General features: G+C 35.9%; 1 long non-coding RNA gene across 2 annotated transcripts in view; it reads left to right on the forward strand.

The window, feature by feature from the left end:
- LOC109026230 (uncharacterized) overlaps positions 1 to 14389 on the forward strand; it is a 64793-nt gene extending 50404 nt beyond the window's left edge. For both annotated transcript variants that reach the window (XR_008678035.2, XR_002005191.4), the window contains 5 exons: positions 3369 to 3514; positions 9155 to 9256; positions 10963 to 11093; positions 12540 to 12653; positions 14256 to 14389. This is a non-coding gene — a long non-coding RNA (uncharacterized lncRNA). The remainder of the gene's footprint in view (positions 1 to 3368; positions 3515 to 9154; positions 9257 to 10962; positions 11094 to 12539; positions 12654 to 14255) is intronic.
- The last annotated feature ends 509 nt before the right edge of the window (positions 14390 to 14898 follow it).

Genomic DNA, 14898 nt, shown 5'->3' on the forward strand with positions numbered 1-14898 from the left:
GGATTAGAACATGCTCCTTTAGCTCGGAGAAGTTTATTACCAACCTCCTTAAGCCTACTTCTGTCAACTCATCAAACTCATTCTCCATCCAGTTTTAGTCTGTTGCTGGTGAGGAGATGCAATCCTTTGGAAGAGAAGAAGCACTCTGGTTTTTGGAATTTTCAGCTTTTCTGCTCTAGTTTCTCCCCATCATTGTGGTTTTATCTACCTTTAGTCTTTGATGTTGGTGACCTACAGATGGGGTTTTGGTGTGTATGTCTTTTTTGTTGATGTTGATGCTATTCCTTTCTGTTTGTTAGATTTCCTTCTAACAGTCAGGTCGCTCAGCTGCAGGTCCATTGGAGTTTGCTGGAGTTCCACTCCGGACCCTGTTTGCCTGGGTATCACCAGCGGAGGCTGCAGAACAGCAAATACTACAGAACAGCAAAATATTGCTGCCGGATCCTTCCTTTGGAAGGTTTGTCCCAGAGGGGCACCCACCTGTATGAGGTGTCTGTCAGCCCCTACTGGGAGGGGTTTCCCAGTCAAGCTACGTGGGGGTCAGGGACCCACTTCAGGAGGCAGCCTGTCCATTCTCAGAGCTCGAACACCATACTGGGAGAAACACTACTCTCTTCAGAGCTGTCAGACAGGGACATTTTAAGTCTGGAGAAATTGTCTGCTGCCTTTTGTTCAGCTATGCCCTGCCCACAGAGGTGGATTCTAGAGAGGCAGTAGGCCTTGCTGAGCTGCGGTGGACTCTACCCAGTTTGAGCTTCCCAACCACTTCGTTTACCTACTCAAGACTCAACAAAGTCTGATGCCCCTCCCCCCACCAGGCTGCAGCTTCCCAGGTTGATCCCAGACTACTGCACTAGCAGTGAGCAAGGTTCCATGGGTGTGGGACCTGCCGAGCCTGGCATGGGAGGGAATCTCCTGGTCTGCTGGTTGCTAAAACTGTGGGAAAACATAGTATTTGGACAGAAATGTACCATTCCTCCAGGTACATTCTGGTTCAGCTTCCCTTGGCTAGGAAAGGGAAATCCCCCAACTCATTGCACTTCCTGGGTCAGGCAATGCCCCACCCTGCTTTGGCTCACCCTTCATGGGCTGCACCCATTGTCCAACCAGTCCCAATGAGATGAACCAGGTATCTCAGTTGGAAATGCAGAAATCACCCATCTTCTGTATCGATCTCACTGGGAGCGGCAGACCGGAGCTGTTCCTATTCAGCCATCTTGGAAGAGACCACAACTTTTCTTAACAGTAAATGTGAAACTAGCCCTAGAGCATACTGTAATTGATAAATTGTCACTATTATTCAACAAACATCTCTTGGAAAAAAATAAATTTTTTGCTTAGAGATATATTTTATTTCTATTTTTCATAAACTTCTTATTTTATGTGCTAATGCCAAGTTGTTTTTTTCAAATTGAACTACATTCTCCCAAAACATGACCTAATGCATGGGATTATATTTGGCACTTAAGAAATGTATTGATTCTTCAATTCACTAGGGCATTAAGCAAAGTGAGTGTTTCATTGCGTGATATGGTACTCTGGGGCCTGAGTTAGTACTTCATATTGCTTAGCTCAAGGAAAAGCCTAGTGCATAATTAGTTTTAGCTGTACAGGGTTAAATTTTTACTAGGGAAATGGAAGTTGAATGAGTGGTCTGATTTACCTCTAAATTTTGGATACAAAACTACACAGATAAAGGAGCTTAGAAAGAAAAGCAGGCTGTAGCCAACAGCAACCTGGGGAAAACATTTTTATATACATGAGACAATAGCTTTATTACATTAATAAAGTTTTCTAAGGCCAGTAAAAATATAATGTAGATTTATGAACAAAAGATAGGAAACAAATAACTTAAATTTAGGATCAATGGTCTAAATTTTATGATATATTAAGCTGACCAAATTTTAAAGCTTTTCCCATATCCAGCCCTTTTGAATACTAAAATAAACATGCACATGGGTCCTCAAGGAACATTTTTAAAGAGGTGTCACAACCAATAAAAATTATTAACAAATTAACCTACTGTCTGAAATAGAGTTTTGCATAATGTAACATGGAGTTCGAAGGTGATTGAGTCTTCCTTCATGAAGATAAGATGATTATGTATGGCTGAAGTTCCTACATGGCAGTAGTTTGTGATCATCCTTCTACTGATCCCACACTGTATGAGGGTTTCTTTTTTCTTTTTTTTAATCTCAGTAAGTTATTCTTTCTGTACTTTCTAGAAACTATTACGTAGTAATGGAAGGGAAGCGTCAATCTTAGAAAAGAAAGAAAGGAGTATGTCTTCTTTCTTCAGTATTCCTCTCTTTTCAGAGGCCACTATTCCATGATTCTGTTAGTTACTTAAGGAGATTAATTTGATGAATTCATATACAGAGAATGGCTGCGGAAAGAATGCTATTTTTCTTTGTTACCATTTTTTTAACAAGAGTGGAATTTTCAATGTCACTAGAGAAAATATTTTGTGCAGACAGCTATTCAAAATCTGTCTTGTAGCTTAACATAGGCTATCCTACTTCTTTTTCCTGCAAATTTATTAAATTGTTTGTAACAAGCAAGTTTTCAAAAATGATTTAAGATGGTTTTCACAGAATGGTTTAAAGATAAAACAATTAAAATTTAGATAAAAATATAAGAACCATATAAGAAACAAAGAAAATTATCTTAAAAAATCCAAGAGCAAAGAATAATGGAGAATAAAATTTAGCTTTGGACATCTCACAGCTATGGTAAAATGAAGGCAAAGCAATAAAGCTTCTACCCTACGATGTGAGACAGAGCTTTTCTATCTCTAGACTTGTAGAGGAATTTTTCCTCAGGGACAAGACATACCTGTAAGGCCGGCAATAATGAAGGAAAAGGAACAAATATCTCCAGCTTAAGTGCTGGATAGTTCATGTGAAATGGATAAACACAGCAGAGAAAGTTAAAATCCTTAACCCGTGAATGACATCACTGTAGTCTACATATGTGAAGAACTAATTAGAATTACTTTTATTGTTCCACTTTTAGTGAAAAAGTAAAAAGGGGAGTATATTAAACCATTTGTTTGACTGAAGTGCTTAAAAACCTTATTGTCGAAGCATACTATTATATTTTTAAATGAAATTCAAAATAGCACTTCGAGGTTTTCTACTCTTTGTTTTCTATTTTAAAATTTGCTTTCTACCACTTTAGATTAGATCAGCATTTTTAGGCTTTTCCTATAATCTAACACATAAAGGAATATAGTATTTTTAAGGTTTGAACTAAGATGCTTTAATTAATTTGAGATGTCTTTGAAATGATTTGTCAAGGTCCAATGTTTCCTAAAAGTACGTGTAGCTATCTTGCAAAATTGTTTTTTCTTTCCTCCGATTTTACAGAATTATACTTTGGTGAAGTCCAGTAATTCAAGTGTTTGGCTAACAATCATCAAGGCCACAAAAACCCAGCCTCTGCTCTTGGCAGTATCAGGAACTTCATGGAATACATCACTTTCAAATTGCAGCTGCAAATGGTCTTGTTAAAGGTAATTCAGTAACATCAGTCAAGATGTTGCCTTGACACATAATGGAGGAGATTAGAAATAATGCATTCCTTCAGTAAACCACTCCACCTGTTTCTATCAATGATGCAGTCCTCTCTCGGGCAATTTTCCAATGTTACATAGACAACTGAATTCACATGGACCGAAAGAGAAAAAAAAAATTCTAATTGGAATCAAATCAGTTGAACTTATTATACTGAGACTGAAAGATAGAAGAGAGAACAGGGAGAAAAGTTTTAGAAATATGTATTTCAAAGAATGGTCTAGTTACCAGCATACTTAGAATCCAAAAGAAAAAAGAAAAAACACAAAATTAATGAAACTAAAGGTGTGTTAAGATTCTAAGAATGTGTTAAAATTCTAGTGTTACTCATAAATTGCAGATGGATATAGAATACTACAAAGGGCTTGAAGTGTGTGAAAAGGGAGCCTCAGTCATTATAATCTCATATAGCAAGTGTAGAGTTAAGGGTTTTGAAGAAATGTATTTAGTCCTTATGCATGTCTCCAGAAAAATGCACAAGCATACAAGATATGCATAAAATAGCTTAGAGCATACATTTTGAATTGGCTTCCAGATTTGTTTATAAAAAATAAATACAAATTTATTAAGGGTGTCTTTGTATTCATCCCACAGAGCCTCAAAGGAGTTCATCCTACAAATGTGTAGGCCCATCAGCTGACTCTTTTGTCTGTCCTCTATATCTTGCTAGTAATATAAAATGAGTATAATTTATAGATATTTACAAAGTCATATTTTAATAGAGCTTAGAGAAAAAATGTATAGCTGCATGATGCAATCTATTTCTTGGTATGGAAAATAATATCTATGTTAAGTATTTTAAATACCTTCATATTAATTATGCCAATATACCTGCCGTTAATTTTAAATACAAGCCAAAGTCATATTTTAGCTAATAGTAGATAATCTCTTCATCCTTGATGAGGAGAATTTTTAAAACTTTTTGTAATTATTTATTAGGAAGATACCTTGACATGCTAATGAAAATATGAAAATAAGTTATAATTACCACCCTTATAAATATGTAGTGAATTTTAAAGTTCATATTTTAATAATGGGATGCATCCATGGTGGATTGAAATGTATTGCTAAAGAAGACTAACAACAACACTATTTTATAATCATAGTTCTATTTACCTCAATAGGGTTTATGGACACTTACTAAGAACTAGGTACTGGGGATACAAAATTGAGTAAAGCTGGGATCTCGCTTCAAGTTGCTTATTTCAATCGTGGGTAATGTCATGTAACAAATGAATGAATGACAAACGGAGAAATGTACAGAATATAGCGTGAGATTACAAAAGAGTAAAAATTAGTTCTGTTGTTGGTGTCAGAGAAAAGGTATTTATGGCAGGCTTCAAAAAATGGCTCAGAATGAGCTAGGAAGATAAGACTGTTAAAGGTATTCCAGGCAGAGAACTCTGATCAAGATATCTTGTCATTCTACAAAGAAAGATAAATCTATTTAATAAAAAGCTGGGGAGAAATCAAGGTGAGGCAGAAGAAATAGGTTAGAAACAAGTTACATAAGATCTTCTGTGCTCTGTTAGGGAATTTTGAATTAATTCCGTAAGAAGTGGGAAATTACTAAAGATTTTAGTGCTGGTAGATGGCCTGCAGTAGCTGGAGACAAATTGTAGTGCTGTGCTATGGAGAAAAAATTGATGAATGGAAATATGTTTATTGTGGAATATTTCAGTCTGGAGAGAGGCCATCTAAAAGAAAATGAAGGAATTTCTAGTTGGGGGGCTCTTGAGTTTGCAAGTTGGTGTAATATTGACTAATAATGTAAATTTGGGCAAGGTTATTGGTGCTTCCAAGCCTAACATACTCATGTAAAAAATAATGATGAGTGAGACCTCCCTAAAAGGTTGTTGTGAGGATTAGATGAAGAAAAATAATGTTCACATATAGGAGGGCTGTTAAGTATTAGTTCTCTTTCCTAAAAATAATCTGGACAGTTTAACTCCTAATCTGTAACTAAAATGATAATACTTAGTCTTTGTTTTAAAAGATTGCTAAACTAGGACATCCATAACCATAGATAACCAGTATTTGATTTCTATATTTTTACTCTTTAATTTTTTAAAAAATTTCTGATAGCTAAGATAAAATTCCTTAACAAGTATATGAATTTTATTTCCTCACTTTTAGTTATAAGAGAGAATGGAAAAAACAATGACGATACTACTCAGTGAAGTATTATTTGTGAATATGAAGGTAGTGATAAAAAGTCCTTTTTAGCTTTCTTTTCAGAGTAAGAGATCCCTCTTTCAGTATTTATGTAGGGGTGGTCTAAGTGAGCTAAATATCAAAATCACAGGGGAAATTTAAGTGTTTGTTTCTGGACCTAACCCCAGACTTCCTGAGTCAAAATATCTGGGTCTAGAATGCCAAAATTATGTGTTTATCATCTCAACAATTTTAATACTCATCAATATTCGGAAGCTATTGCAGTATTTTCTTTCTCCTTCCCCCTTTCTTCTTTTTCTATCTCAGAGCTTAGTATCAACTTTAGTTTTAATGATTCTCCTGGATCTCCTTTTGTTATAACTCCTCCTTTATTTTAATTTGTATCATATAGAAGTGTTACATCTGTACCACTATAATCAGGTAAGAGAATAAAATGATGGCAGTGAGTACGGAATTTCACACGATTTACATTTTGTGGTCTGGCATATGCATTAAAAAAAAATCCCAGCTTTTGTTTCTTTTTTTTTTTTTTTTTTCAGACGGAGTCTTGCTCGTTCACCTCACCCAAGCTAGACTGCAGTGGCGCGATCTCGGCTCACTGCAAGCTCCGCCTCCCAAGTTCAAGCGATTCTCCTGCTTCGACCGCCAGAGTAGCTGGGACTACAGGCGTCCGCCACCGCGCCCGCCACCACTCCCGGCTAATTTTTTGTATCTTTAGTAGAGACGGGGTTTCACCGTGTTAGCCGGGATGGTCTCCATCTTCTGACCTCGTGATCCACCCGCCTCGGACTCCCAAATCGCTGGGATTACAGGCGTGAGCCATGCATATTTCCTTGTTAATGATAACTACAATAGCAAAGAGTTATTGAGTGAACACTGACAATGACCCTATGAGGTAGAGATGTTAGGTAAGGAGACTGAGAAAGGATAACTTAGATAATTTACCTTAGGTCAAAGAGCTAGTAAACTAATATATTTAGGATTCAACCCCCCGAAAAATCTTCTCTTTTATTCTGTACATTACATCATGTTACCTCCCTATTCTGTCCCGAGAGGGCCATTATATTATTTCCAATCCTCTGACATTGTGACTAGATCAAGATCTGCGAGCATACTGTCATCTGTGACCAGCATGATGCTAGTATAGGTGTAGGAAGAAGAAAGGGATTGACTGGCAAGATTTAACTAGCCATCTTATTAAATGTCTCTATTCAGTGAGAGCTGAGACAGATAAATATCAAACAGTGAGTGTTACTTTTAACCAACTGGAGATATCAAGGGCTTATCTCAGAAGAGGATTATGCCTCTGTTAGAAAACTCTAGGATGGCTACATGCTTAGGACAGAGGGATGAGAGAAAATTGTTGGATCACAAAAAAAAAAAAAAAGATAAATTATATATGGTTTCATGATTAAGGCGGTATATAGACACAAAATGTAAAAATATTGCCTGTTGTATCCTAGCCACCCTGTGCTTGAAATGCCAACTAAATGTGACATGGGAGATTGGTGCTTAGGACAATGACTACCTTATCCTCTCTCCCCTTGTAATGAGAGGGATTTCTGGTTGTTTTCTCCATGGAGAAACCATTTATTAAATATTATGATGCTTGGCAAGTTGCCTCACTGGAAGATATTTGGCTAATCCCTTTCATTATCTATAAAATCAGAATAACAATAATAACTATGTGTTTGGGGGTACTGTTTTCAATTTTAGCTTTTACTGTTTTTATTGTTATTTTTATATTTATTTAAAGTTGTCAGCCAATGAGCACAACCATCTGGTTAACAATTGTGAAATAGTACAGAGGCTCCTTGACTTATAATGGGGTCTATAAATCAACCGTGAGTTCAAAATATCAAAAAATCCTGTGTCAAAAATGCTCTTAATACAACTAACCTACCAAACATCACAGCTTAGCTTAGCCTACCTTAAATGTGCTCAGAAAACTTGCATTAGCCTACAGTTGGGCAAAAGCACCTAACAAAAAATTCTATTTTATTATAAAGTGTTGAATATCTCATGTAATTTATTGAACACCGAAAGTGAAAAACAGAATGGTTGTATGAGTACTTGAAGTAAGGTTTCTACTAAATGTGTATTGATTTTTGATATGGTTTGGCTGTGTCCCCACCCAAATCTTATCTTCAATTGTAGCTCCCATAATTCCCACGTGTTGTGGGAGAAACTCAGTGGGAGATAATTGAGTCATGGGGATGGTTTCCCCCATACTGTTCTCGTGGTATGAGTAAGTCTCATGAGATCTGATGGTTTTATAAGGGGAAACCCCTTTCTCTTGGATCTCATTGTCTCTTGTCGGCCACCATGTAAGAAATGTCTTTTGCTTTCCACCATGATCATGAGACCTCCCCAGCCACGTGGAACTTGAGTCCATTAAACCTCTTTCTCTTTATAAATTACTCATTCTTGAGTATGTTTTTATCAGTTGCATGAGAAAGGTGAATACACTTTTGCACCATCGTAGAAATGAAAAATTGTAACTTCAGGCCGGGCACTGTGGCTCACGCCTGTAATCCCATCACTTTGGGAGGCCAAGACGGGTGGATCACGAGGCCAGGAGTTCAAGACCAGCCTGGCCGAGATGGTGAAACCCCATCTCTACTGAAAATACAAAAATTAGCTGGGCGTGGTAGCGGGTGCCTGTAATCCCAGCTACTCAGGAGGCTGAGGCAGAGATTGCTTGAACCTGGAAGGCTGAGTTTGCAGTGAGCTGGAATAGTGCCACTGCACTCCAGCCTGGGTGACAGAGTGAGACTCCATTTCAAAAAAAAAAAAAAAAGAAAAGATTGTGATTTCAACCATCACAAGTCAGGGACCATCTATATTTACTTACTCTTCCACTATACAGAATATTCACACTAAAGAGGATGATCCAATAGTCAACTGTCATTTATTTGAAAAGGAAAATGTAAAGGGTAGGACCTTGACTACTTTCACTGAAATGATGCTAATTTTGTATCAAATTGATGTTTTATTCTTTATCAGTGTTTTAATCTACCATAGTGTTTGTAACATCAATCTTATAACCCTGAGCCTGAAATCATACGAAGCCTTCTTTAAAAGGCCCTGGGTCCTCTTTAAATACTACAGAATCTGCATCTCTTGGAGTAAAACCACATATTAAACAATACATTTATTTCAGATAATTCCTACTAACATAAAGCTTGATTGATGACTATTGATTCAATCTCTGTGAATCTTTTACTGTGTGTGTGTGCATGTATATATATAAAATGTGCATACATATAGATATGTGTGTATATATATGATGTACACATAAAATAATTTTTACTCAAATAATATCTTGTTTTATTTTCTCAGAATACTTTCTTTTTCAGTTCTGACCTGTATTAAACAGTGTAACATTCTCCCTTTACAAATAGGTATCATCAGACAAACTTAAAGATGATCTGACAATGTCATTTTCCAAGGGACTGATAGAAAGATTGAGTATCATGAAATCAGAACAGACAACAGAGAATCAGGTATTTATCTTTAGAACCAATGATAGACTTGGAGGCTATTTATTCATTGCCAAAAATCTGAATAAAATGTCAGACTTCAAACGTATTGATAAATCTCTGTATCAGTGGGAAAAACTTTAAACAGTCAGGCTGCATCAGGTCCGTTTTGTTTGGCTACCTATATATTAAAAAAACACGATTTTTTAAACTTAATTAGTTGTTGGTACTTTAAAATCAGAAGTCTGCAATTACAATGTCAGATTTCCAATCTCCTGTAAAAAATGGTAAATCTGGAAAAACTGTGCCCACATAACCATACTGTAGCTGAAGACAACCTGTCCCTTTTTGGTGGATGCTCACACTCCAGGGAGCCTCATTTCACACAGGCCAGCTTTGCTCATTTACATTACTCCTTTGGGCACTCAGGTTTGTAACCCTTACTCTAGACATTTTGCATAAGGTCAACTATACCATCTGAAAAAGCAGCAGTTAATACATGTTTGTTAGAATGAATACATGATATATGAATAAGTACATCTGGAAAACTAAATTTTAAAATTTAAAATCCCAAATCTGAGATTATATTGTCACATTTTTGGTTAAGGATCTTGATATAGTTTGGCTGTGTCCCCACCCAAATCTCATCTTGAATTGTAGCTCCCATAATCCCCTTGTGTCATGGGAGGGATCCAGTGGGAGGTAATTGAATCACGGGGGGCAGGATTTTTCGTGCTGTTCTCATGATAGTGAATAAGTCTCACAACATCTGATGGTTTTATAAAGGGCAGTTCCCCTGCACATACTCTCTTGACTGCCGCCATATAAGACATGCTTTTCCTCCTACTTCACCTTCTGCCATGTGGAACTGCGAGTCCATTCAACTTCGTTTTCTTTGTAAAGTACCCAGTCTCAGATATTTCTTCATAGCAGTATGAAAATGGACTAATACAGACCTCTCATTGCTTAGCCACCTAATAATTAGATAACCTAGAATATATAGTTTTTATTTATCATGAAGTTCATATAAAAAAGCACCCACAGTTATGTCTTTTGCACTTTTACAGAAGTAAATTGTGTCATAAATCTGCTAACCCAAGATAAGAATTATTCTGTAATCCTTAAACTATTATATTATCTATTTCTATTGTCCTGTATTTTCCTAATTAGAAAAAGTAAACTTGTATGTTCTGGAGTCAGCTTGTTTTCAGTTTGAGGAATAAGAAATTTTATTCTGTGGTAATGACATGTTATGTTCCTTTCCACTGCCATAGTTCGCCATTTCCTTTAGTATAATTTAAAATTTTAAAACTAGTTTCAGTTACAGAATGTGTATTTACCATCCAAATTCAATACTTTTTCCAAAAGGAATTGTTTGAACCACTATGCTTGTCAATATATAAGAGCAGTTTGATAATGTACTGAAACAATGCCTTCAATGAGGCTTCTCCTTTTCTTTCTACTCAGTGAGATATTCCAGTGAAAGCTCATAAGACATGTGGTCTCATCAAAATGATATTCCAGCAAAAAGAGTGAGATTTATTTTTTAACTTTAAGAGTGTTAGCTTTTTACAAAATATTTTTTCCATGTTCTAGTGATTGTTCTAACATAAAATGCTACCGAATATATAATTGGCTTAGGTCTTTTTCAGGAAGTGCAGAAAAAAATTTTTTTAAAAATTGTGAAAGTAGGTCATATTGACTTAATTCTGTCTTTGTTCTTTTAAAAGATTTGGACTGAATCAGAATAAACAGGCAATGCAGACAATTGTTTTCTGAATCACAATCAAGACTCAGTGCTGGAACAGATTTGAGGAATGTATACAATTCTTATCTAAACTAACGTCTGATATTTAACTAGGTTAAAGTTTTTTCTTTTATTTTAATGTGAGAAAATTTTAACAGATAATACATTTTCCCTCCACTACTCAATGTCTCCGTTAGAATTTCATCTGAATTGCATTTATTCAATTCATTTTATTTCTTGACTTGGTGGATTTAATATTCCTGGCATGCTTTGAAAACATGGCCGAATGCATTTATGAATGAAAATTGACAAATCCTAGTTCTGTTTCTTAAATACATTATTTGTCACAAGCTTTAGAAGAAAATCAATCACAAATTATTTAATGTGGTTGTATTTTCAAATCCCTGAAAAGTGTTGAATGCTATATACCAAACATATATTGGCATATCAAATGTTGCCCAAGAGTCAAGCATGACTTTTATAAGAAGTTGCAGGAAAAGATTGAAAATATTTGTAAAAATGAATATTTTGTCACACTTTAAGAACCAGAATGCTTTGATCTACATTTGTAGATTTCTAGTTTGGATAAGTTATTTGGAGAAATAAACAAAATTGTTTTATTGAAAAGGTTTTATGTTAATTTCATAGTTGACTGTTTCCATGGAAAATAAAAATATTTTTGACTCTTACCGTAAACTCTTAGATTTAATGTCACCTTTGGTTGTTTATCTGTACGTATCTTCCTATTCAATCTCCAGACATATCTCCAAATATATCACGGTATAAAAAGTAGAAAACACTGTAGAATAATTTTCTCCACTTATTTTACGGGATTTTATGAATGTCTCGTAATGTTTGTCAAACACTTTTATTTTACTTAAAAAGGCAAATACACAGCAAACAAAATTGTATATGGGCTCTGTGTGATCAAAATAAAACCATTCAGAATCATTGCATGTTAGTGTTAAAGATGATGTGAAAAAATAAAAAGTGTATGCATTCATTACCTATTCATATTGTGAAATATTGTTGATGATTTGCAAACCTTAACATATTATTAGTTACTTTCTGTTGTGGACTGAATTGTGTCTTCCCAAAATTCATATGTTGAAACTCTGAACCCCAATGTGACTGTATTTGGAGATAAGGCCTTTAGGGAGGTAACTAAGTTTAAATGAGGTCATGAGTTTTGGTCCCTAGGCCAGTATTCTTACAAGAACAAAAAGAGACACAAGAGATTTCTCTCTCTCTTTTCCCCAACACACACAAAGAAAGGGCCATGTGAGAGGCTATCTACATGTCAGGCAGAGAGGCCTTACAAGGAACCAACCTTCATAGCACCTTGTTCTTGGGCTATTAGCTTCTGGAACTGTAGAAAACAAATTCCTGTTGTTTAGGCTATCCAGTCTCAGATATGTTGTTATGTCAGCTCTAGAAGACCTTATTCATATATGCATGGCCTTCTTATAGCCACACAAAATAAAAGAAATTATCATGTAATTTTGCATTCTTAGACAAATCTCCCATGTTGGCATTAAAAACTTTTCTAATTTTCTCCAGGAATCAACTTACTCTGGGGAGCTTTGTTGAGAGTAGATTTTTTGAGGAAAGAATTGAAGGAGTGGCCATATTCATACTAGAATAAAGCATAGGAGATGTCAAGATTATCTGAAGGTAGGGGAGAAGAGAATGCTGATAACTTAGCCGATTCCACTAAATATTTTCTTTAGTGGGACACTTGCCAAATCATACAATGTATGTACACTATCGACTACCTCTGTTTAATACTCTATAGCAGTCTTCATAATTATAACCACCATTTTGAATGCGTCCTAGGTATCTATTACTGAATATTCAGCATTTCATTAAATATTATGGCATTTTTTTTTTTTTTTGAGACGGAGTCTTGCTCTGTCACCCAGGTTGGAGTGCAGTGGCGCGATCTGGGCTCACTGCAAGCTCCGCCTCCCGGGTTTACGCCATTCTCCTGCCTCAGCCTCCCGAGTAGCTGAGACTACAGGTGCCGGCCACCACACCAGGCTAATTTTTTGTATTTTTAGTAGAGACAGGGTTTCACCATGTTAGCCAGGATTGTCTCGATCTCCTGACCCCATGATCTGCCCGCCTTGGCCTCCCAAAGTGCTGGGATTACAGGCGTGAGCCACCGCTCCAGGCCACATTATGGGAAATTCTTAATACAAGTATTGCTAACTCATTTCACAGATTAGAAGATTGAAGGTCAAATCTAAATATTTTTTAAAGAGTATGCATTTGAAGAAAATTTATTTTGAACTAAAGTTTGGTTTCAAATTTATTACTGTAAATTATTTTGATATTAAAAAGTCAACTTTACAGAAAAATTGATATGATTGATCTATAGATCAATCATATCTAGATAATCATTATCATAGATAATATCTGTGATTGATCTATTAGATAATATGATCTATCTAATGAATCTATTAGATAATCTGATCTATCTAATGAATCTATTAGATAATCTGATCTATCTAATGAATATGTGAAAATATTTTTTTCTCTCCTCCTTTTCTCTTAATTTTGGCTTGTTTTCTAAAGAACCTAGATTTATCTTCTGGGTGTTTATATACAAGTTTGGATCTGTTTGTCCATAGGACTTTTATTCATAATAATGCCACCATAAGTCTGGAAAATCTAGTGTCCCACAGTGAACACATTTAAGAGTAATCTATAGAAAGCCACAAGGCAAACACAAAGCAGAAAACAATATATGAACCAGTGCACCTGCAAATTACTTGTCAGAGCTAAGAGTTTCTAGTGACATTAAATATCCCTCACATGGAATATTTCTATTGATTCAGGGTTCATGGAAGGTAAGGGACAAAGGATCATGTTGACTACAACTCAGCTTCTTTTTCTTAATCGATCTTGTGCGTGATTGTCACTCTCGATCAATGTTGAGAAAGAGGAGCCTCTATACCCAGAATTCATCTTCTGAATTCTCCTTACTGATATTGCACCATTACTTATCCCAATCACTGTCAGTTTTTCTTGGCAAATTCTTGGATTTATTTAATGACATAAGCCAGTAATTTGCAACACGTGGTCTCAGACAGCAGCATCAGCATAGCCAGTTGGTATGGGCTGAATTATGTCACCCTGAAATTCATATGTTGAAGATCTAACTTGGAAGACTGTGACTATATTTGGAGATAGAGCATTTAAAGTGGTGATTAAGTTAAACTGGAGCTATTAGAGTGGTTCCTAATCCAGTATGTCTGTTATCCTTGTAAGAAGGGGAGAGAAGAGACACCAGATACTTGCACACACAGAAGAAATACCATGTACAAACATACCCAGAAGGCCACCATCTGCAAGAAAAGGAGAGAGACCTCAGAATACACCAATGCTGTTGAAACCTTCATCTTGGACTTCCAGCCTCCAGACTTTGAGAAAATAAATTTCTGTTGTTTAAGGTACGCAGTCTATGGTATTTGGTAATGGCATCCCTAGCAAACTAATGTACCTGGAAAGTTATTAGAACTGAAAAATACTGGTCCCACCTAAAATTTACTGGTTAGAAACTCTGGAGGTGGAGTTCAATAATTTTTGTTTTATCAGGACTTTTGGATGATGTACTCTAACTACTGATTTCAATAACTGATTTACTCTATATTATTGTGGAATTAATTGATATTGTCAGTAAGTTAGATTATTTCAGTAAAGGTCATAAAGGGTCTTCTTTTTTTTCTCAGTAATGAGAAGCCCTAACCCCAGTCCCTCAGTTGTGGTTAATTTTAGATTAGATGCCATGTGCAGATGAGAAGAATGCATATTCTGCTGTTTTGGGGAGGAGAGTTCTGGAGATATACATTAGGCCCATTTGGTCAAATGTCAAATTCAGGCCCAGGATATCTGTTAATTTTCTGCATCAGTGATC

The sequence above is a fragment of the Gorilla gorilla genome, chromosome 2 (genome assembly GCF_029281585.2).
Source record: "Gorilla gorilla gorilla isolate KB3781 chromosome 2, NHGRI_mGorGor1-v2.1_pri, whole genome shotgun sequence".
NCBI classification, from domain to species: Eukaryota; Metazoa; Chordata; class Mammalia; order Primates; family Hominidae; genus Gorilla; species Gorilla gorilla.